This window comes from Acomys russatus, chromosome 17, assembly GCF_903995435.1.
Source record: "Acomys russatus chromosome 17, mAcoRus1.1, whole genome shotgun sequence".
NCBI lineage: Eukaryota > Metazoa > Chordata > Mammalia > Rodentia > Muridae > Acomys > Acomys russatus.
Genome location: NC_067153.1, coordinates 21,794,238 through 21,817,764, shown reverse-complemented (window position 1 = coordinate 21,817,764; position 23,527 = coordinate 21,794,238). Strand labels below are relative to the sequence as shown.

The 23,527-nt window shown below is 47.1% G+C and overlaps 1 pseudogene; it reads left to right on the top strand.

Annotated features, from left to right (window-relative positions):
* LOC127201206 (glyceraldehyde-3-phosphate dehydrogenase-like) overlaps positions 1-23,527 on the top strand; it is an 804,529-nt pseudogene that overhangs the window by 185,002 nt on the left and 596,000 nt on the right.

Sequence of the window (23,527 nt, the reverse complement as noted above, 5' to 3'; positions counted from 1 at the left end):
AAAGATAGGAGGAGAGGGGAAAGGAAGGACAGGGGAGAGGGAGAGACAGAGAGACAGAGGCGAGGAGAGGAAAGGAGAGGAGAGGAGAGGAGAGAAAAGTCTTCTTTTGAGACCAGGTTTCATTTCTGATTCTCTTGCCTCTTCCAAAGGGCTGAGATTACAATCTTTTACTTGGCTCCTTTTCATTTTTGTTAGTCTCTTCTAGATTGATCCTGGGGAGGGAGGGAAGCTGTACCTGGCTGGAAGACAATCTTGTCACGGGTCGTTGCGGTCCTGGCGTCTGAGTCTTCTTGCTTTGTTTTGCACAGGGTTGTGAATATGGGCGGCCGTGTGAAAGAGCTGTGACTGTTTACACGCACATGCATTCCTCACAAACGGTCTCCTTTTCCAAAGCACATGTCTGTGGAGGCTGAGAAGGCTAGCAACAGTGTGATTCTGCTCATGAGTGCTGGGTACAACTCCTTGAAAGGCTTGTACTAGAGACTGCTGAGGTAAAGTGATTGGCCTAGCTATCACCACATGGACCACAGCCCTGGTTGTTACCCCGTCAACAATGACAAAGGTATCATCTACTTCTGCTTACCCTGGACCATATGCTAGGTTCTTTTTTCTTTTTTCTTTTTCTTTCTTTTTTTTGGTTTGTTTGTTTGTTTTTGTTTTTCAAGACAGGGTTTCTCTCTGTAGCCTTGGCTGTCCTGAACTCATTTTGTAGACCAGGCTGGCCTCGAACTGGAGTGCTGGGATTAAAGGCATGTGCCACCATCGCCCGGCTCATACTAGGTTCTACTTTCTGTTAACTAAGTCTTTTTATCTAGCTAGCTATGTTATATTCTTAGTATTTTCATTCCATTGTACAGATTAAAAAAAAAAAAAAAAGCAAGCAAGAAAACCACAGCCTAGAGACATTGGGTAACTTGGCCCAGGGTAGCCCAGTTAATAAAAGGCAGAGCTGGGATTCAAACCCAGAGACTGGCAGAAAGCTGAAGGAAGTACCCACATCGGTCCCAGGGCTGTGGGTCTGTCACGGAGCTCAGGAGTCATTAAGAAGTGTATAGTGACACATGAAGAGTTAGTGATGGAGACAGGACAGGGGATAGTGTAGCTAGAATGGGGGAGGAAGAACTGCTTTGGGGGATGGAAATAAGGATGGACAGTCATTGTCACATGGAAGAAGCCCCTCAAATCCATCTTTGTCCTCCTGCTAGTATCTCCCAGTACTCTAGAGCCCAGATGTAGGCTCTTACCTGTGTTGCTCCTGGCCAGAGAGTGTTTGGAGAGGATGGCCTAAGCCAGTAGTTCTCAACCTTTCTGGCCCTGTGGCCTTTAATACAGTTCCTCATGTTATAGTGAACCCCCCTCAACCACAAAATTATTTCCGTTAGCCGGGTGCGGTGTCACACACCTGTAATCCCGGCACTTGGAAAGGCAGAGGCAGGCGGATCTATGTGAGTTGAAGGCCAGCTTGGTCTACAAAGTGAGTCTAGGATAGCCAAAGCTACACAAAGAAACCCTATCTCAAAAGAGCAAAACAAAACAAAACCCCAAACAAAAATTTTCCCATTGCTACATCATAGCTGTAATCTTGCTACTGATATGAATAGTAGTGTTAATATCTGATATGAAGGATATCTGATAGACCACCACCCGGGAATTCCTAGGGTGCAGTGGTATAAACAGGGTGGTGGGAGGGGCCAGGAGACAGAGAAAGAAGAGGGCCACCACATATATGACCTTGGGCTGGATTGTAAAGGGGAACCTAGTGGCCCTGGCTGTGGGCTGAGACTCTGATGTCTCCATTCCTTCTTTGGTAGAGTGATCTGGGTCTACCCAAGAGATCTCATTTTGGAGAAAAAGATTCCTTTAGGCCAGTTACCTAGATGAACTCTTGCCTGGCCTTCATCTATATACCTACCAGCCTGTAACCTACAGGAAAGAGAAAGGAGCTATGTGTCTCCAGAGAGGATATTCTGGAAGGCTTGATAATCAGAACCCATTGTAAAGCTGTGTTTTCAGTTCTACCATTTAAGTTTTTGTTCCAGTGGAAAACATTTGTAGGCTGTCCCCTGTGAACCGGGAATCCTGGGCAGAGTTCTAAGAGCCTTAAAATAGTATGGAATGCTAAGATATGAGGCAGGGGATATGGCTGGCGACACTAGCTGTATGCAGGCAGGACCAGCCCAAAGCAGAGACATTGTAGCTTCCGGTGTGTTAGGACAGTTCAAGAAAAGGGTCCCTAGGGATCCTTAAACTTAAGATGCTTGTACCAGCCAGGCAGCGGTGGCACATGCCTTTAATCTCAGTACTCAAGAAGCAGAGGCAGGTGGATCTCTGAGTTCTTGGACAGGCAGGGCTACACAGAGAAACTCTGTCTCCAAAAACAAAACAAAAAAGATGCTTCTACCCAGAGAAATACAAATTGCAACTGTTTCTCCCTATTGAGACTACACAGTGCACAGGTCAGTAATGGGCTCTCTGCAAGCCATGGGGTAGTCATCCTTCTCCTGCAGACCTGGCTGAGGGAATATGAGCTGCCTCTAAGAGTTGGTGCTTTGGTTTTTTGTTTGTTTGTTTGTTTGTTTTTTCTCACTGTGCACACTACAAATGCATGCACCCTCTGGCCTTCTAATTTCCCATTGGTACACTGAGCTATTTCCCCAGCAGATGTACCTGTAGCTCTTTGTACAAAATGAACTGTGCTCAATGTGATTCATAGTTACATTTTTATAGCACCAAAGGATTGGGAGCAATTTTGTGAATGGGAGATCGATTCAGTGGATGATGACACATGCTTCAGCTGGCTAGATGTAGAAAGAGGAATCACTGTGTGCACACACAGGCAGACTCGGGGATATATTGTTGAGATCCAAGCGAAGTGCAAAAATCATGCCATCGGTTGCCTGCGTAGAGTGGGGAATGGACAAATGTCCTCCTTAGCCTCTAAGAAGTCTGTGGAAATGTCAGTGGCCTCAGGAAGGGGTGGGCTTTGTGGAAGAGTGACCACAGAACATAGGCAGCCCTGTCATGTCACAGCATGCCAAGAGGCTGAACTAACAGGACAGCTTAAACAAACGCGGGGAGGAGCACACTTACAAAGTGTCTGGCCTAGGCCAGCAAGATGGCTCAGTGGGCAAAGGCCCTTGCCTCACATGTGTGGCGATCTGAGTTCCATCTCTGGTTGTGCATAAAGACAGAAGGAGAGAATTAACTCCACAAAGGTGTCCACTGACCTCTACTCACATGCTATGACACATGTGCACCCACCCGCCCCCCCCCCACACATAAACACAGGCCCACAAACATTAATGGTAAAATAAATAAAACTGCAGGGCCTAATGAGAGGGCTACCTAGGACTTCAGTAAAAGGGACAGGAGCAGCTGCCAGGTGGTGCAGCTAGCTATGTGGAAAGGGCTTTAGCTCACAGAAGGGGAGGGACTGTTAGGACTGAGGACAAGTAAAACTGTCACGCAGGGTGTAGGTGCCAGTGTAGGCTATAGGACAGATCTCAGGAGCCCTGGTGGGTGAAGAGGAGCAACAGGGAGGAAGATGACAAAGAGTCTCATTCCCTGTTGGTGGCAGCTGAGACTAGAGCTGAGGAGAAGAGTGCTCACTTGGTGAGAGAGCAGAAAAACAAGACCAAGGCATTGTGAGGTACAGGTGTCAGTGCCCATTGGGTCTGCTGATCTTTGACGGTGCCACGCAGAACATACATACAGGCACAATGTGTTTTGTTGTTGTTGTTGTTTTGTTTTTTGGTTTTTTTGCTTTGGTTCCCTCCCCTCCCCCCCCTCAAACTTCTAAAGATCTTTCCCCTGTTCAGGATCTCCAGAGCGGGCTGGGCATTTGTCAACAATGCAGATAACTGCCCCTTTCCCCCAGTCTCCCAGGCTTGCAGTTGTTGTGAGTGAAGTGGAGTTTGCAGCCAGCTGCCTTCAGAACAAGATGTTCCCAGGAGGTGGAAAGACTGGTTTGTAATCAGATAAAGGCTGCATCCTTCAGAAGCTTCTGGGTCCCTGTCAGCTGCCATTGTACTCGAGGCTCTGCCACCGAGGTGAAAGGGGCTAGAGCAAGAAACAGGGAAAGAAGACGGTGCATGCCTAGGATCCAGACCCTGTGAGTGGGTACCTGAGTCAGGGCTGTGCAGGACTGCAGCTTGGAAGCAAGGCCACACCGAGCTATAGTCCATCACTTTGCCACTACCCAAGCAAAGGTCAGCCCTATAGAACTAGGTGATGCCGTTGGCACAGAAGAGAACCACTCACTGTCTCTAAGTCTTTCCTGATACACCATCGGAAACCTGAGCTTCCTATGGCTGATGTGTCTTTGTGCTTTTGGGGGAAAATAGGAAGTGAGGTGTAGAGGTTAGTGCATAGATGTGGGTAATAACCTAGCTAGGTTTGAATCTCTCTGTCAATGTAACTAACCTCTCCAGTCCTCTACTTAGTCCCTGTATGAAATAAGAAATCACAGTGGTGTCTGTCACATAGGATTCAGGTTTTATATGAGTTAGTTTATAACACTCAAATGGTACATTTGGCAGCCTCTCAGGAAGACTATAAGCAGGATTGAGGGAGGTAAAGCCATGAGTGCCAAACAAGACTGAATAAATTGAGCTGATGCTACTAGCTATTCTTCAGTGTCAGGAAGGCCCTCCCTGACCACATGACTCAGGGCAATCAATACCCACCAATTCTCACTTTCTGGCCATGTGGAAATAAGGCTTTTGTTTGTTTGGTTGGTTTTGTTTTGTGTTTTGGTTTTTCGAGACAGGGTCACTCTGTGTTAACCTTGCCTATCCTGGACTCGCTTTGTAGACCAGGTTGGCCTCGAACTCACAGTGATCTGCCTGCCTCTGCCTCCTGAGTGCTGGGATTGAAATGAGTATTCTTTTTTCTTTTTCTTTTCATTTTTGAGACAGGTCTCTCTATGTAGTCCCGGCTGCCCTAGAAATTGCTATGTAGACCCAGACTAACTGCTAACTCAAAGATCCTCCTACCTCTCTGCCTCCCAAGTACTGGGACCAAAGGTGTGTGCCACCATACCCAGCTTTAAATGAATGATCTGGATGCTCTTTAATGGTGATCCAATGAGGGACTTAGCTGTGCTGTCTTCTAACACAGAGCACCATGTCCAGCTTGCATGGCCATACTCTTGTGACATTGCTGACCTAGCGGTTGCTAGGAAAGAAAGCAAGTTTCTCAGGCTCCTCGCAAAAGCCTGTGTGGAAGAGATAGATGCAACAGGAACCTCAGAGGTCCCATAGAGAAAGTATAAAATGGAGGGGTCTCTGCTGGGGGGCCAGGCTGACTGAAGCGCTTGCTGCAGATGATCCCACAGTGTATCTAGGTGGTGTCTGGGCTCAGGCTGGTTGTGCCAGAAGCTTTCTGTAGGATGTATTTGCTGGGGTAAGTGACTAAAGTTGAGTTCTAATAAAAAGAGGGATAATAAAAGTGGGAAAAGTAGAAGGTTGAGGGGAGATGCAAGATGCACTTTGAAACTCCCGATGTCATTCAGAATATTTATACTGGGGCTCCTATTGTACCCTTGGGCCCCGGCTCTATTTTGCCCTTTTGTTTCCTCTTCTGTTCCTGGCTCCTTTCTGCTTAGTTCCAGAAGCCAGCTTGCTGCAACCTGGCAGAGAAGCTGCTGACTTCCTGGCCATCCCCACCCTTTCCCGGGTCCTGGATACTGCTTCCTTTCTGGCCTTCCATAATGACCTCATCACTGCCCGGAAGTGGGACTCTTGTTGCTTCTGTCTGTTTGCCCTGGCCCTGCCACAGGCTTATCACATGGCACCTTTGGGATGCCAGGTGTATGAATCGCAGGCAGTGGGCAAGGCAAGCAGGGGAGGGCATTCCTCTGGACTGAGTTGTGCTGGTAGCTTGGCACAGGACCCCCTCTCTTCTAGAAGTGAGTCAGCAGCCTCCCTGTGTGCCCTTCTAGTACGCTGCTGAGTCATGGCCTGAGTCACACACAGTACAGCTGTGTACTCAACAGTAAGCCCTTTGTGGAACCCAGATGGGCTTTCCTCATTCTTGGGGCATTTAAAAAGAGCCCAGATTGCATTCGACCCTCTCTGCCTTCCTCAGTGATTCTTCTACCCTGACCCCTTTCCAGATCTATGCTTATGGGCTAGGCAGTGATACACACCCCCACCTCAGGCTGCCAGCTAGGATTCAGAATCCACAAGTTCAAATCAAGTCAGCAGCTGGGTGACAGGCAGGCAGCCAGGGCAGTGATTAAGCAAGCTGGGGCAGGAGTAAAGCGGGGAAGATCCCTGGGCCCTGGGTGGGCCTTGGGAAGATCAGCCAGCTTTCTTGTGTCTTGCATGTTTTGGGAGCATCCTGACTCTACCTTGAGAATTCAGTCGTGTTTTTTGGAAGAAACAGGTGCAAGAATTCGTGTGTATTGGTGTCTTATAGCCTGATTCACCCCATTGTTTTTAATACCCATTCAGTGGTTGAAGAAATGGGGTCTAGTAGGAGATGATACCGGAAGCAATGCAAGAAGCAGAAGTGAGAACACATAGAATTTGATTCTCAGACCTGCCTGACTCAGTTTAGCACTTTCCCTCCCAGACTGCTTGCTGGAGTCTTCTTTCTAAGGCAGCTGTGTTGAAGCGCAGCATGCCAACAATTAGGGTGAAATAAAAATGTCATTAGGAGGCCTGGGCTCTCTGTCGGGTGACACTGAATGAATGTTGAGCCCCAAGCTTGTCTCTGGTACAGGAGGGCTTCCGGCTGTTATACTGTTATGGGCAGGGAACAGCTAGGAGCTATGCAGTGAGAAACCTTTGGGGCTGCTGTAGCTGTCTGGCTAGCACTGGAGATAGAGCCCGTAGCTGACCCTGAGTGGAAAGATAGTTGGTTACCTGATTGTGTTCGCTTAGGAGTTGTCACTAAGGTTTGGGTTCTACAAGTTTCCCTCTGTTTGTGCAACCTTGGAGTCACCTCTGCTGGCTAACGCTGGTTCTAAAGCCTAACACTTCCTTTGGGAAAGAGTCTGTTATGGCTCCATAGGTGAGACCGGTGAACCCATGTGTTAGTGCTGATGAAACCCACTCGTGAAAGTAATCTAGTCTTTAGTCTTATGGTGGGCTGGGCTACTGCTTGCCCGCTGCCAATGGGGACAGCTCGGCTAGACCTCAAAGGTCTGTAGGGGCAAGTTTGAAAACAAGCATCCTTTGAATTCCCCTGGGACTTTATTACTAGATAGATGATTAGGAGGTCACTTGTTACCTTCTATGGGAGGTGGTGACTGAGCTGGAAAGAGCTTTGGGTATGGTGGTTCTGTAAAGCCATCCAGGGAAGGCCTTGCCTGCTGTCATTGCTGAAGGGACTCTATCTGTTTCTTAGGAAAGATGATCACTTCTGTTCCCGGGGTGCAGCCTTGGCATCACAGATGACGTCAGGTTTTAGACCATGACCTATGTCTGTGCTGTTAACCTTGAAGGACGATGAGAAAGGTTAGGCACACTCCCTGAACTGTAACCATATCTATGCGTAGTTGTAAGCAGATGACCCATAGAAGAGAAGATGGACAGACTAAATGTGAGGCAAGAATGCTGGGCTGTGGCCCTGCGGCTAGTTTGTGGACCCATGTGAGCTGTCAATGGATTTTTTTTTTTTAAGCAAAAGCAGCTTCTAAGTGCCCATTTCAGTTCTGACTGTGGGTTAGGGAAGGGATGAAGGTGAAATAGCTCACTCATGATCAGAAGGTAGTAGAGGTGGGATGTGAAACCTGGCGTGCTTTTGCTTTTGCTTTTCTCCTTTCTACTTAGCACCACTTGTCCTGAGTCATCAGGAACCTACCAGGCAGTTGGATCTAAGAAGACGTGAGTTCCCACAGAGGTTCTCTCATCCTCACTCTCCTGCATGCTCTGATTCTGGATTCCACCAGCATTCCCACTGGTCTTCCTGGTATCTACATGCTCCCTTTCTGAGCAAGAACAGGGCAATACCAAAATGGAAAACTCACAGCAAAAGTGAAATCTGGGCTTATTATCATCCGGAGGCCAATCTTGGGTTTGCTGTTCGGATAGCCTGCTGCAACATCAATTTCCTCGTCTGTCAAATCAGGGTGATATCATCTAGGTCAAAGATAGGGGAGTGAAGTTCTCATGCTTGAAATGCTTGGCACCCAGAGGCCCTTGCAAATCTTTGCTTCTTTGTCCCTACAAGTAGACAAGCTGAGTCACGAGTCCTGAAGGAGATTGCTCTCTCTCTCTCCCTTCCTTGCCTGTGCCATCTTGCCTTCCTTGAGCTTGTATTATCTGGGTGTGGTGAGCCTCAGGAATAATACTGTTCTGCCAAGAGATGGGTGACATCAAACCCTGTGAACGCCAACCTTGACCTTGAGCCTCACAGCTGCCAGTGGTGACAGGAACCAGGGATGCTCCAGGGGATGCAGGGAAGGCCGTGTGTGATTGTGGGCAGGGCCATTTCCTGGAACTGTCAGGGAACTGGCTCCTGGGTGAGCCTGGGTAGGAGAGGAGCAGGTTTGGTTGCAGATGTGGTGCTGCCAGGAGAGGGCTCTTCCTGGCAGAGCTCAGCTGCCGGTGGTGGGTACTGGACAGGCTGCTCCACTGCCAGTCCAAAGCCAGCTTGGTTGTCCACAGATTTAATTTCAGCACCAGGAGACTTGGAGCATAGTTAAGGATTGCGAATTTGAGGCCAGCCTGGGCTACCATCTCTGCAAAGAAATCTTTAGACAACCAAATGATGGGCTAGACGTTTTGGATTGGTGCATTTCCTGAAAAGCTTCCTGGGAACCTTGAAGCTGGGCAAATCTCTCAAGAGACTGGGTAGGTAATTGGGGCTGCATTTTCTTGCAGAGGAAGAGGTTTATGGCAGGAAGTTCTCTGCCCATGCCCACGTGGTCACCTAGACAAATGGCATTTCTCTTTTGCTGTGTGAGCCAGGGAACTTCTTACAGTGTCCATTACATAGAAACCTGGATCGGCTCACAGTCAAAAGTGCATGGTGGGATTTCATGGTGGATTTGCCACCCTACCATGCTTCTACCGGATGTGTACATGTCCGAGTGTTTGGAGGAAGTGGTGACTCTTCTTTCCGAATCTTGTTCCTTCTGTGCTTGTGCATACCCGTACTTGTGTGTTCCTTGTCCTTTTCCTCCCAACAATCCTGCTGTAGTGTGCTCCACCCAGTCATTTCTATCCAGGCCCCTTTCCACCCACTCAGTCTTGTCTTTAGCCAGCCTTGCATGTAAGCGTCCCAACAAACCAGCCCTAGGGACAGAAACACAGGATGCTATTCCTCACCTGTTGTAAGGATCATAGCTGACATGTCCATAATAAAAGGTGCACCAGCAGGAGCAAAACATAACTTTTCCTTTCTGCATATGTTTTAGTTAGGGTGTCTATTGTTGTGAAGAGACACCATGACCACAGCAACACTTAGAAAGGAAAACATTTAATTGGGGCTGGCTTACAGCTCAGAGGTTTAGTCCATTATCACTGGTGGGAAGCATGGCAGCACACAAGCAGACATTGGTGCAGGAGAGGTAGCTCCACAGTTCTATGTCTGGATTGGCAGGCAGCATGAAGAGAGTGACACTGGACCTAGCTTGAGCTCCTAAAACCTCAAATATGATGCCCAGTGACAGTTTCTCTAACAAGGCCAGAGATCCTAATCCTCTCAAACAATGCCACTTGCTGTGAGCATATCAGGGCATTGTCATTCAAACCATCACAGCATACACAGCTCCTTCTGGGTGTGGGATGGACAACTCTGATGTGAGGGTCTCAAAATGGAGAGCCAGAGAGTTCATGAGACAGAAGACAACGTCTTCTAGTTTTGTGGCTTGCTTTTAGCAAGAGGGGTTCAAGGTTCTATTCCTTGCCTTGAGGAACAGGAATCCTATGTGTTTCTAAGACTCCAAACTCTGGGAGAACAAAAGAAACAGTCAGTGGGGCCAGGAAAAGTTTCTGTAACATCTTGTTTCTAAGGCTTTCCAGACTCCTATAGTTTAAAGTATATTTAAAGCACTATATTCTGGAATATGTTCTCTAAGCCTCCTTTTCCTCTAGCCAGTGTTCCACTAAGCCACCCTTCCACCCAGCTACCTAACCACTCAAATACTTCTACACAAAATGAAACCAAGCTTCTTCTAGAAGTCAGAAGTAAGATAACTGCTCCTGTCAGAATCTGCCCTCTGGATGAGCAGGTAAGAGTCCTCCTGGCTCCTTATATGGGACCAGTTACACAGCAGATGTTTGATGCACGCTGTTGCTGCAGCTACTTGCCCTGGCAGTACCAGCTGCTGTCATCATCAGCCATGTTAATGCTGCTGGGCAGGCAGACTTCCTTCCACCTTTTATGGGCTAACACACACACACACACACACACACACACACACACACACACACAGAGAGAGAGAGAGAGAGAGAGAGAGAGAGAGAGAGAGAGAGAGAGAGAGAGAGAGAGTGCCTTTTTATGATGCACAGCTGTTTTCTTGACAGAGATGCTATACCTCCAAATGGCTGGATATTTAAAAGGCTTTCTTCCTTTTCCTTTGGAAATGTTTCTACCATAACCAGTCCTTGTTATGAGTGTGGTGGTGGGTGGGTGGGGGCGTGGGGGTGCAACGTATTAGAACAGGCGTGTTCTAAGAAAGGAACAAACTCCATTGGGCTGCAGTCTTTGCTGTTTATCACCTGCACATGTTCCTTCAGTGGTGTTTGTGCCCCCTCCCCATTGGTGTACAAGACCGCTTTGATTAACTTTTGGTGTTGTTGGGGTTGGGAGAGGGGGAGGGGAGATGTCCTCTTTGTTAGGCATGCTGTCCCAGGAACGGATGCTTCTATTTCTATGGGGGGATGTGTCTTTACAATTCTACATCTGATTGTGGGACCAAAGAGTGTACTTTGCAAGTGAGGACCTGCTCATCCACCAATCTTTTTCCCTTCTGCCCCTACCCTTTCCCACCCTCCTCATCTGTCTGCCTATTCTCCCTGGAGCTGCCAGTTTTACATATTCTCAGGTAAGTGACTTTTTTCTTCCTTACCATCTTCGGACATACACAAATCCTGATTCCTGGGAGCTCTACCTCCAAGCTCTACTGCAGTTTCTAGGGCTGCAGACTTCCTCATAGCACCTCATAGTCTTGCACTTTCTCTGGTGAGTGTGTGGGTGCTTGCACCATTGGCCGGCCCCTTCTAGAAGCTTCCTTCTGACTGTTTCCTGTGTAAGCCCAGCTGCTAGCCAAGAGCCCGTTTCAGGGCTGATATGCGGAATGAGAAATTACCTGCCTGAGGCTATGCAGCTTGAAGGTAGCTGGTCCAAGGCTTGCACAGGTGTCTGGGCCCATATTTAATCTCTAGCTCTCTAGCCTGTTTGCACCTGGGCTCAAGACTTTTCCCTGGTGCCTCAGGTGAATGGAGTATAAAGGTTTCCCAGGTAGCAGGGTCCTTTTTTGTGTGGTCTGTAATCACTGGCCATTTTGGGTTAATGAGGGTGTGTAGAAAGAACTAGGGGAAGGTTGGGACAGGCCTCCAGGTGACAGCCTAGTGACAGCTGGCTTCAGCCTCCCCCTGGCCTTGCCTGTCCCTTGTATACCTTGTGGCTTCTCTAGGTCTGCCATGGAACCAACCTACTGAGCAGTCAGCTTGCCCGTCTCCAGGCTCTGTCCTCTTGGTATAGAGAGCATGTGCAGGAAAGAAAGAAAGAAAGAAAGAAAGAAAGAAAGAAAGAAAGAAAGAAAAAAAGAAAGGTTCCTCGCTGGAGTGGAGGTGGCAGGCTAGCAGGTGATTTCAGGGAGGGTTAGAATGCTTGGTTCTATGTAGGAGGGACAACAACAGTAGAAGCTTGGTTCAGGGGGCAGAGCCTGCTGACAACCCCCTGCTCCAGGGCTTTGGGCATGCTACCGGTTTCTTGGAGAGCCTTGGCCTCCTTCCTGCTTGCCAGATGGAACTGGTTAGGCTCGTGACCAAGGCTCAGCGATGGGTGATTCTTTTGAGCCTTTGCTAGTATCCCGTGGATGTTGCTTGCTTTTCCTGCTTCTCTCCAGGGCAGACCCATGCCGAATGAGTCCCTCTTCCCGCCATCCTCGTCCTCCTTGTCTGTCTTCTCGCCTTCGTCTCCCTCTTCTTTCTTGGTAGTCACTGTATATAGTAATAGTAGTACAATTCCTAAGGACATTTTCAGTTTTTTAGTATTATAGGCTGATCCTAGAGTCTCATGCATGTAAGCACTTCACCGCTGAGCTTATCCCAGCACTCTCTTTTTTTCTTTTTCTTTTTTGTTTTTGTTGTTTTGTTGTTTGTTTTGTTTTGTTTTTTTGAGGCAGAGTTTCTCTGTGTAGCCTTGGCTGTTCCTGCACAAACTAGACTAGGCTGACCCCAAACTCACAGTGATCCCCCTGCCTCTGTCTCCCTGAGTTCTGGGATCAAAGGCATGTGTGTGCCACCACGCCTGGCTTCTCCTATTATTTGGAACAGTGGGTTGCTAACTTGACGCTAGCTTTTATAGTTGTGACTGTGCCTTGAGTACCTTCAATTGCAGATCTGTGCTTCCAGACCTGGCTCCCAAAAAGATTTTCATACAAGTGTAGAATATACTTTGACTATGCCCCCCCTCCTCCATAACACCCTTTGGCACAATATTTACAAAATTGGAAAATTCTCAGTGGAGATAGTGTAATTTGAAAATGGAGTTCTTCTTATTCCTCAGAGACCCAGGTGTCAGTGCTGGAGTATCTGTGTGCAGGGAGGGACTCTCCTAAGAAGCTAAATGCATAAACATTGAGTAGACTGTTCCGCTGTGGTCCAGATGGAACCATGGAGTCTACAGTCGACTGAGATCTGGGGCTTCTGTCTTCATCTTGAACTTAGCATCAGGTCACTGTGCCCCAGCAGAAATCAGCATCCTGGGAATGCAGAGGTGATTGGAACCATCTCACGTTTGATGGGATTAATGGGGGCCTTGTCTTCACACTGAGAGTCATAGGTGCCAGTCTGGATTCTGATACTGAGCAATAAATAGCCCTGGGCCTGAAATAGATTGAGAAATTGACTTAATTTTGCTTTTCTCTAAATGCTTATGTCCAAGTCTCTGGAATGATACGTGGACGCAGGGGATTGGGGAGGCGGTGGTGCATTTATGGGTAGCCTTGTAAAAGGGGCTGTTAATTTTTGATTCTTTGCTGGCACAGTATCATGACAAGAGCCCTTGGAAGTTGTCAAGAGTGAGGCTAGAGAAATGGCTCAGCAATTAAGAGCACTAATTTAACTATTCTTACAGAGGCTTGAGGTTGAGTTCCCAGCATCCTTGTAGGATACCTCACACTCCAGCCTCAGGGAATCAGATGCCCTCTTGTGGCTTTGCAGATACCTGCACACATGTGGACAGGACATAACCCATAGACAGACACTTAATTAAAAATAAAATAAATCTTAACAAAACAAAACAAGGAAATGGATGAGAAAAGTTTGAGGGTACACCTCAGTTGGCAGAGTGGCTGCCTAGCATTCATAAGACCCTGGGTTCGGTCACCAGCATGACATAGACCGGGCAGGGTGGTACATGCCTGTGATCTAAGCACTTGAGGTGTGGAGACAGGATGATGAGAGAGGAATTCAAGCTTATCCTTGGCTTCATAGTGAGTTCCAGGCCAGTCAGGGCTGCAGAGACTGTCTTTAAAAAAAAAAAAAAAAAAAGGAGACGAAAGAGGCAGAAATGCCTGCTCACAGTAGCGTGATGTGACAAGCTCTCTGGCTTAGAAGATGAAGGGATGTTGAGCAGCCTCTAAAAACTAGGAAAGGCAGAGAGACCGAAACAGCCCTGCAGCGTCCAGAAAACAGAACTCACTGTTAGGATCCTATTGGAAGGCTGCAGACATTTATCTTGGACTTCCCACCTCCCAGATTGTACTGTATCAACTTATGTGGCCGTAACAGTCAGAGCATCTGGTGGTCACCTTTTTGCACTAGCCCACAGGGAGTGGGTGATGGAGCAGTAGCTGAAAGGGCTCGTAGGGTGTGGTGGTGTCAGATGGTCTTTTATTTAAGTATGACCCTTGAGGCCATGGGGCCAGTTTGATGGCCTGGCAGGATGTCTTAACAGCCAGGTGTTGAGGATAAGATAAGATGCCCTGTGTGCAAATCACCTCAGCTGGGATAGCCAGCCCATCCCTCACTTGAGCATCCGGCTTGGATGACCTCACCTAATGTTGCTGAAGGTGTCCGTCCCTTTCCAGCCTGCCTTGCTGTTTGAATCCTTGCTCTGTGTGAGTTTGTTATTTCTTTGAGCAGCTTGGAAATGATTGACAGGTGTGTTTTAGCTCTCATGGATGAGCACCTCTGGCTCATGGTCCAAAATTTTCCTTTTCCTTCCTGAAAGTGTGTCCAAGCTATTACTTTGTCTTCCTCAGCTTCCTTTGAGGAGAATGTGGCTGCTACTCCATCAGTACCTTTTCTTGCCTCTGACATAAAGGGTGAGATATCAGGGCACCATGACGGGGTGGTATGGATCTAGGTGGCCCTAGGCCTGACTGAGAGAGGCTTTTGTGCTTTCTGAACTGATTTTGTGCTTCCTGCCCATCAAAAGCCTAGCCTTTAGTGTCCTTTGGCTTCCTGTCTTTACTCTGGGTCCCCATATAGCCCCACTCTCTCATTCAGTGTCTTCTGAGAGACTGTGAGCTTAGAGAGGAGCAGGCAGATGAAAGAAAGAGAAAGACCCACGTCACAGAGACAATAAAGGGCTGGGCAAATCTGAAAGAGGAGCACTATAAAAGTAACGTTTATTCTCCTGGCTCAGTTGTTGTCTGGAAGGCTTATCACCTCCTTTCTGCTAACCTAGGTATAGTCCTTGAACCTTCTAGCCTCCCTACAATCCAACCTAAGACTAGAATGCTTTCAGCCTATGTGACTTACTGCTTAATAAGCTCACCCTTACTTGCTGTTTCTGAGCTCTGGGCTGTCTGGTTCAACTCAGCTGTTCTGGCTCAAACTCTTCTCTCAGCTGGCTTATTTGATGTGGCTCCTCTCTCAGCCTGGAATTGCTCTGCTTGGCTTCAAACTAACTCAGCAATCTGGTCTATTCTTCTGGCTCCTTCTCATTTTCTGGCTCATCCTGTCTTCACCTGATTTCTTTCTCTGCAACTCATCTCTCTATTACTGTCCTGGTAAAACTGCCTCCTCGCTCTGTTAAACTGCTTCTTAAGTACCTTCCCTTTCCTTCTTCTCCTTGTGAGAGTTGGGCACATCATATTCTGTGAAATATCTGAATTGTCACCTTTTCTGTCACTCAATTAGACATCACTTCCAAGCCTGGGTGTTTCCTTCTACAAACTAACTTTACCTTGATTAAAGGCATGTACCATCATGCCTGGACCTAAACTTTTTTTTACCAGATACTTGCTCTATGCCAGGCTGACCTTGAACTCAGATCTGTTTGCCTCTGTCTCCTGGAGTAATTAAAGGCATGTTTGTATTCCAGCCAGCTTGCACAGGCCTAGGATGTCTTTGGATGTGATCTCTTGCCAGCCAGATCAAATAGACCTAGACCTTTGGATGTGATCTTTTGCCAGAACAGTCATGTTCTGAATTAACATTCCTCTTTACAGAGCACTGATGTTGTGTCTGCAGGGGAGAGGGAAGGTAGAATGCAGTAGGAGGTTCATTGTGCCCTATTGCCCATCCGGGGTGCACTCTGCTGCTCTCCCAAGGTGTGGGTACACACAGAACACCTTGCCTGCCTCTGCCTCACTCAAGCTGCTCATTGGGTTGGCTTCTCTCACTTATGAGGCTTTGGGGCTTCATTAGAAGAAGCCTTTGTAGCACTTTCCATAATACCGTGTGCGTGAGGATTGGATTCCCCTATTGGGATGACATTAAATACCTCTGCGATGCCAGCCTCACCTGTTGTCTACACCGGGGCCTGGACCTCTCAGCTTATGGAAAGGCTCAGCAGCCTCACTTGGCCTTCTCCATCCTTTTAGGCTTGTTCACACAGGATGCTAGGAATGGCCAAAGGCTGCCCAGGCTTGTATTTGGCCTTAACCAAGGTCAGGTTGTCTGGGAGGAAGAAGGGGAGGGGCACCCTTGCTTTTGTAAGTAGAAGGAGGAAGGGCCCCAGACAGCTGCCTGGCACAATCTTTTATGTGCAAGCCTGGCCCATCAGCAACTCTGCTCAGAGGCACCCCCATCCCTCATTTCCTCCTACACCAGGAAGGGGTGCTGGGCTATTGGGAGGGGGCATTGCTTCCGATCTGATGTGAGGCTTGCATTCCTCTGCAGTACCCTGGGGTTGCCTGTCTGCGGACACCTGGCTGGCATAACAAGCTCCTTGGCTGGCCTTCTCTCAGCTGTGTAAGGAGGGCCTCCTTCTGCTGAACTAGCACTTCCTGCCTTTCCTCCCAGGCCCTCTTTGACTAGAGCTGGGCTGCTGGTGAAAAGTATATGCTGAGACCAATCCTTGAGGCTGTATAGTCTCATTTCTTATGCACATGCGTTGTACTGATGGGAGAGGATTGATAATAGGGACATGGTGAGGCCAGGAGAAATGGAGCAAAAAATTCTGACTTGAAGCTAAAGCCAAAGGAGGTGTCTCCTTTCATCTGGTATCTCTTTTGTTGTGGGTGTCCCAGGGGTTGGGTCAGGTGCCCTTCGCCACCTCGTAACATAGTTAGACTTGGCTAGGTATGGGAAGGCCACTCTAAACCACTATAAGACATCATTAAGGGCTCCTTATGTTGATGTTTCCAATCCCTTCTGTCTCTGGCTACCTTTATTTTTTTTTTCCTTGACCTTTACAATATTTTCTAATTATAACATAAAAAATTATTCTCTCCAGCACAGAATAGGATAACGTTTCTGCAAACCAGGTTTCCAGTTCAGCTTTTTGCAAACGTTAACCCATTTGATTCCATGCAGCCCCGGATAATGGTGCCAGGATAAAGGTTACTTACTCCAGGGTCAGAGGTCACACAGCAAGTTCTTAGAAAAAGCCAATATGGTAAACCCAGAGAGTCTACCATTCTTCACTCCCAGAAAAGAAGAAAATGTAGAAATAAACACTGTGAGTGTCTCTAGATGCCAGTGTGAAGGCACACACTTGCCTAAAGTGTCTACATCCCAGGGAGTGATGCATTTTTAATGGCTGCAACCCTCTTCCTCCTATCAAAGGTATCTTTTTAATACCATTCCTTTTACTTTTTTTGGTTTTCAGTTAAACAAAAAATTGTTCTTTTCCCATACACTACATCCTGACCACAGTTTCCAGTCTCTCCACTCCTCCCAGCCCTCCACCCCCACATCCCTTCTCCCTCAGATTCACTCCTCCATTTCCCTTCAGAAAAGAGCTGGCTTCCCAGGGATAGCAACTGAACATGGAATAACAGGTTTACAATAAGACTAGGTGTAAACCCTCATATCAGACTGTACGCGGCAACCCAGTAGGAAGAAAAGGGTCCCTTTTGCTTTTGCGAAGACCCGCATACTCCTTTGTAGGTCGTGCATACCTTGATATGGCAGAGCAGCACCTGCCAGGTGAGGTTAGCAATATACAGCTTAGGACCCTGTTGATGCTGGAGATGGTTTGTGAACAGAGGGCTGGGCCTAGGGCTGGAATCAGGCTCCAGCGCCTCACGAGTCCTGTACTGTATATTAGGGTTTGTGCTTTGCATACTGTATACTACAATGAAATGTTTAAGCAGTCATTAGTAAGTCATGAAGCTGCCATTCTTATTCACTGTTATTTAATAATGATACCAATGCCATCGGGTTTTAATTAATTCTTATTACCTAGTTTTAAGTTTTAATTAATTCTTATTACCTAGTTTTAAGCTATGTAATATTTGCCCAATATCAAAAGCTAAGAGACATCAGGCAGCATCAAGTGTTTCCAGCAAACTCTTCTATGCTTTTCCTTTTGCCCCAAGAACTTAAGGACCTACCTGGCTGTTAATGTGCCAACAGCTCCTTGGCCCCCACTTGAAGAATGTTTATTTTGTGTTTTTAAGTATTTCATTATTATTTATTTATTTGTTTTATTTTATGTGTTTGGCCTGCATGTGCAAGTATGTCAGATCTCTGGAGTTGGTATTACAGAGAGTTGTGAGTTGCCATGTAGGTGCTGGGAATTGAACCTGTAGATACTGGAAGAACGTCTCTTTAATTGTCGAGCCATCTCTTCAGCCCAGAGGACCCAAATCCCAGGAACAAGCTGTTTCTCTCCCTATATCTCCTACTCTTTTCTTCTCTCCTCCTCTCTCTAACCATATTTTAGGCTTTTAAAATTTTTTTAAAAATTTTATTTATTTATTGTATATGACTACTTTATCTGCAGAATAGGGCATCAGATCACATTATAGATGGTGGTAAGTTACCATGTGGTTGCTGGGAATTGAATTCAGGACCTCTGGAAGAGCAGGCAGTGCTCTTAACCACTGAGCCATCTCCCCAGCCCAACTTTTTTTTTTTTTTCTCTCAAGACAGGGTTTCTGCACGTAGCCTTGGCTGTCCTGGACTCACTTTGTAGACCAAACTGGCCTCGAACTCAGTTATCTGCCTGTCTCTGCCTCCTGAGTGCTGGCGTAAAAGGCATGCACCACCTCGCCTGGCCTCATATTTTAGGCTTTAACTAGCAGCTATCCTCCTGCCTCACTCAGCCCCTTGAGTGTGGGTACCACCACATCTAGCATTAGCCTTCTCTTGTGAGAAGAGGACCCAATTGGCCACAAGTCTTACTTCATGTGAGAACCCAATGCATGACACTTCTGGGCTGAAAGTGTCACATAGGGATCTGTGCTAGCTTCAAAATGTGCCATCATTTGGACAGGGGCATCTTTCTGACATGATCACTTCAGGTGAGCTCAATGGTGAGAAAAATGTAGGAGGTGAAAAGACACAAACACAGCTCTACAGTTGCACCCCTACTAGCCCAGGAGTTCCCCTAGTTTTGTTTTTGTTTTGATTTTTTTTTTTTAAAGACCTCTTGATTCAGGTCAAACTTAGATATATGGCTTCAACACTGAAGAGAATTTCAGAACCAACTTAATGAACTAGTATTACTTGATGTTATCAAAGATACTTTAATATGGGCTTAAATATAAGCGTTAAGAGAATTTTGAGGTGCTGGCCATGGTGGTACACACCTTTGTTTTCTTTAGGTTTTTCGTGACAGGGTTTCTCTGTGTAACAGTCCTGGCTGCCCTGGATTAGCTTTTGTAGACCAGGCTGGCCTCAAACTCACAGTGATCTGCCTGCCTCTGCCTCCCAAGTGCTAGAATTAAAGGGGTTTGCCACCACCTTGACCTGCCTGGTACATGCCTTTAATGCCAGAACAGGCAGCTGTTGGAGGATCTCTGAGTTCAAGGCCAGCCTGGTCTACAGCGTGAGTTCCAGAACAGCCAGAGCTAGGCAGAGAAACCTTGTGCCAAAAAAAACCCAAAAACCAAAAAACAACAAAAAACCACCTAAACCCTACACAGAGAAATGCTGTCTTGGAAAAACAAAAAAAAAACAACCAACCAAACAAATAACCCTAAACCCGACCCAACCCAACAAAAAAATCGAAGTGGGGGACAGATGTTCTGAGAAGAAAGTAAGACATACCCAAGTGGGGGTGTATGATTATCAAGGGAAAACAGGAGAAAGAAAGACATACCTTTACCCTTCTTTCTGTCTCTCCTTTGGTAAGAGAGATAGATGAAGAAGCTCCAGAGATGCCTTGGGTATAATTACAGCCTGATAAGGAAAAACCAGGAACTAGCAGGATTGCACTAGGAGCTCTGTGTATGTCCATTCTCTGTGAATGAAGTTCCTGGTCAGATTCCTGGGAAATTGCAGGTTGGTGGCTGAGGAGGGGGAAGAGCCTCAAGAGGTTGTTAATTGTGCGGAAAGTCTCCGGCCCTCTGCTAACAGAAGCTTTGGCTGCATTCCAGACTGAAGGGCTTCGTGGCAGATTTTCACACCCCCAAGATTTTTTTTGGCCTTTTCTAACCTGCCTCAGAGTAGGATTGGGATAAACTCAGCCACCTGGGATTGGTGTTGGGTCAAGACAAAAGGGAGGGGGGCAGTCTTAGGGATACAGGGAAGAGGCCTGGTGATGAGGGAAGATAGAGGTGGGAGAGATGATGGCTCCACAAGCCAGTGAATGACGAAGCCTCAGGGCTCTATGCAGGAAGACTGCTCCATAGATCTCCAGAAAAGAAGAGGCCACTCTTCCTGGGAGGTAGACTTCTCCCCACCAGAATGGAGGACTACATTTCTTCTGGTGTAAGGTGCCCACAATAGAGAAATTTGTTAGGAAACTCTGACAGTACCCATCTCAGAGCAATACGCTCCGCCCACCCCCCACCCCCCCCCCCCCCCCCCCCCCCCCGCCCCGCAACCACCTTTACACGAGACTTTACACAAATACTTGCTAATGACTATGAAGTTCACAGTGGGACAGGTCATTTTGTTTCATATCCTCTGCTGGAGTTCCGAGGCCAATGGGAATGGCTAGACAAGCTTCCTCTTCTGCTAATGGAACTAACTGGCTCCCTCTCACTGAGGGGTCTTGAGTAGATGCTGAAACACAGGGCTCTAGACCAGGGAGCCTTGCCTGGCGAAGTGCAAAGTGCTTTGCCTCATAGCAATAGCCAGATGCTATGAGGCCTGTAAAGTCATGGCACCTGTTTGAGAATCTAAGCTGTACAGGGTAGAGTTTTTTGTTTTGTTTTTGTTGTTGTTGTTTGCTTTCTTTTGCTTTTTGAGACAGGGTTTCTCTGTGTAGCCTTGGCTGTCCTGCATTCACTTTGTAGACCAGGCTGGCCTAGAACTCACAGCTGTCTTTGCCTTCCCAGTGCTGGGATTAAAGGCAGGTGCCACCACGCCTGGCTTTTTTGTTTGTTTGTTGTTTGTTTTTGTTAACATGACATTAGTTAGTGGTATCTGAAAAGAAGGAAGCTTAATCGAGGGATTATCTTCATCAGAATGGCTTATAGGCAAGTCTGCGGGGGACATTTTCCTGATCAGTGATTGATGTGGGAGGGCCCAATGTAGTCAGTGCTATTCCTAGGCAGGTGGAAATTTAAAAAAAAAAATTATGTATATGTATGTATGCTTGTCTGTATATGTGCCAAATCCATGCAAGTACCCAAGGAGACCATTAGAGTATTTAACACAGTTCCCCCGCCCTGCAAAAATAGCCTTGCTTTTCCGGATAAGAAGGCTGGTCTCTGAGAGATTATTTCAGTTCTGGGGTTGTTTCCTAAATGGAAAAATACACACTTTCTTTTCTTTACCCCATTCCTGTTGCCTCATCAGTTTGGGGTGTATATGCCAGCAGTAGCTGACTGGGTGGGTATCTGTTTGCAGATCTTTTTGTTTTGTTTCTTTCTTTCTTTTTTTCTTTTTTCTTTTTTTTTTTTTGTGACTGGGTCTCATGTAACCAAGGCTACCCCAGAGTGTAGTCAAGGATTACCTTGACGTGCCGATCTGCCTGCCCCTACCTCTCCGGCTTTGAGATTACTGGTGTGCAACAGCCCATCCCGTTTACTCTCTGCCGTGAATTTGTCCATGCTGTATACCCAAGCCCTGCAAGTCTTGGACTGAACTGTTGGACTCTTGGTGCCTAGGACGGTGACTGCTTCTCACTGTGTGTAAAGGATCTGAAGAAGAAAGATAATTGGTGTACACATTTTGGAACCTTACATTTTACAAGTATTTAGTGTGTGTGTGTGTGTGTGTGTGTGTGTGTGTGTGTGTGTACATATCAGTGCATATGTGGGTTCTAGAAATAAACATCAGGCTATTAGGCTTGGTGGCAAGCACCTTTAAATGCTGAGTCATCTTGCTAGTTCTCTTTGGTGGGGTTTGACTGACAGTGAGGAGTTGTCCTTCCAGGCTCAAAGAAGAGCATCCGCAAATTGTAGCTCCACGTGTTTGTGGGGGAAAAAAAAAAAATCACTCCTAGTATCTGCAGCTTCCTTTCTGGTTCTGTTAGGAATGTATGCCCTTAGCCGGGTGTGGTGCTGCACGCCTTTAATCCCAGCACTCAGGGAGGTAGAAGCAGGTTGATCACTGAGTTCAAGGTGAGCCTGGACTACAAAGCAAGTCCAGGGCAGCCAAAGCTACACAGAGAAACCCTGTCTGGGGTTGGGGGGGGGGGGACACCAATAAGCCAAAACAACAACAACAATAAGTAAAGAGAGAGAGAGAGAGGTATATACCCTTCACAAGTAGCTTCAAACAGTACAGAGATGTGAAAGGTACTATCTTTGTCTCTTGGCAGAGAGTTGGAAGGAGTCAGAGAGCCTTGCATAGGAATCTTAGCCTGGCGTCCATACATTCTTTCAGGTTTTAGTGGGGACAGCTCTGGCACCAGAGGAAATGGTGGGGTTACAAGGAGGTATTTAGTAAAGTTGCCCTACTTGTGGTCTCAGTGGGGCTGAGTCTGTGTCCCCATTCCTTCCTGCCTCCTGCTACAGATTGTCTGGGAATACAGAGGCCGGAAGTGACAAGGTACTTTACTCCAGGTTCCTGCCCTTCCCCTCCCTCCTATTTGCTAGTGCTGGCCTGTGCAGCTGTCCTGCCTGGGTTAGATCAGGAGGCATTCAGCTTGTGGCATCCCAGGACCTATGCCTGCTTCTAGCTTCTGGAACATTCTCTGTATAGCTTCTGAGAAATCCTGGGCAGCCTCAGCCCCAGCATGCACCTCTTCCCAGACAGTCAGCAATTGCCACGTTCTATGCTCAGTTTACCTTGCGCCTACTCACCTGTCGAGCAGACCTTGTGCTAGTAGTCCCTCGAGGTCCATGGGGGAAGTGACATTTTCTCCTTCATAACCTACTTGGAAGGTGAGCAGTCAGGAGACTCTGAAAACATCTTTCCTGAAGGTACATCTGGGCTGCCAAGAAACCATCATGGCTTGTATTAATTTTGCTGATGAACCACTTGCAGCTGGTGAGGCTGGTGATAATAAGCGCTGATGATGTTCTGTGCAGGAAACGGACCTGCAGTGCACACTGCATGGGTTGTTCCTCTTGCTCTGCCCAGCAGCCCTGTGAAAGTTCATCCTTTCTCCCTCTTATCTGTAGGCAGTAAGTACTACTGCAAGACCTTCACCGGATGCCTAAAACCACAGCTGGTCCCAAGCCCTTCGACACTGTTTTTCCTCTACGGGTGTATCTTGGATAAACTTTAATTTGTACTTGAACTATAGCAAGAGATTAACAACAGTAACTTAGAATAGAGTAACCATAATCATGACAGACATCCTTTAAGTTGGAAATTTTTGTTTTATTTTTAGATTATGGTTTGCCCCAGTGACTTAGACCATGGAGGGTGAAGCTGTAGATGAGTTGGGGTGACTATGAGGGTAGCTGTTAGTTCCTGAGGAAGGAGGTCAGACTTAGAAATACTGAACAATCTCATTGGTGTGACCAGTGAACAAGGATGTGCACAGAGGCGCACTCTTTTCTCTCTCTCTCTCTCTCTTTTTTTTTTTTTTTTTTTTTTTTTTTTTTTTTGGTTTTTCCAGACAGGGTTTCTGTGTGTAGCCTTGGCTGTCCTGGACTCACTTT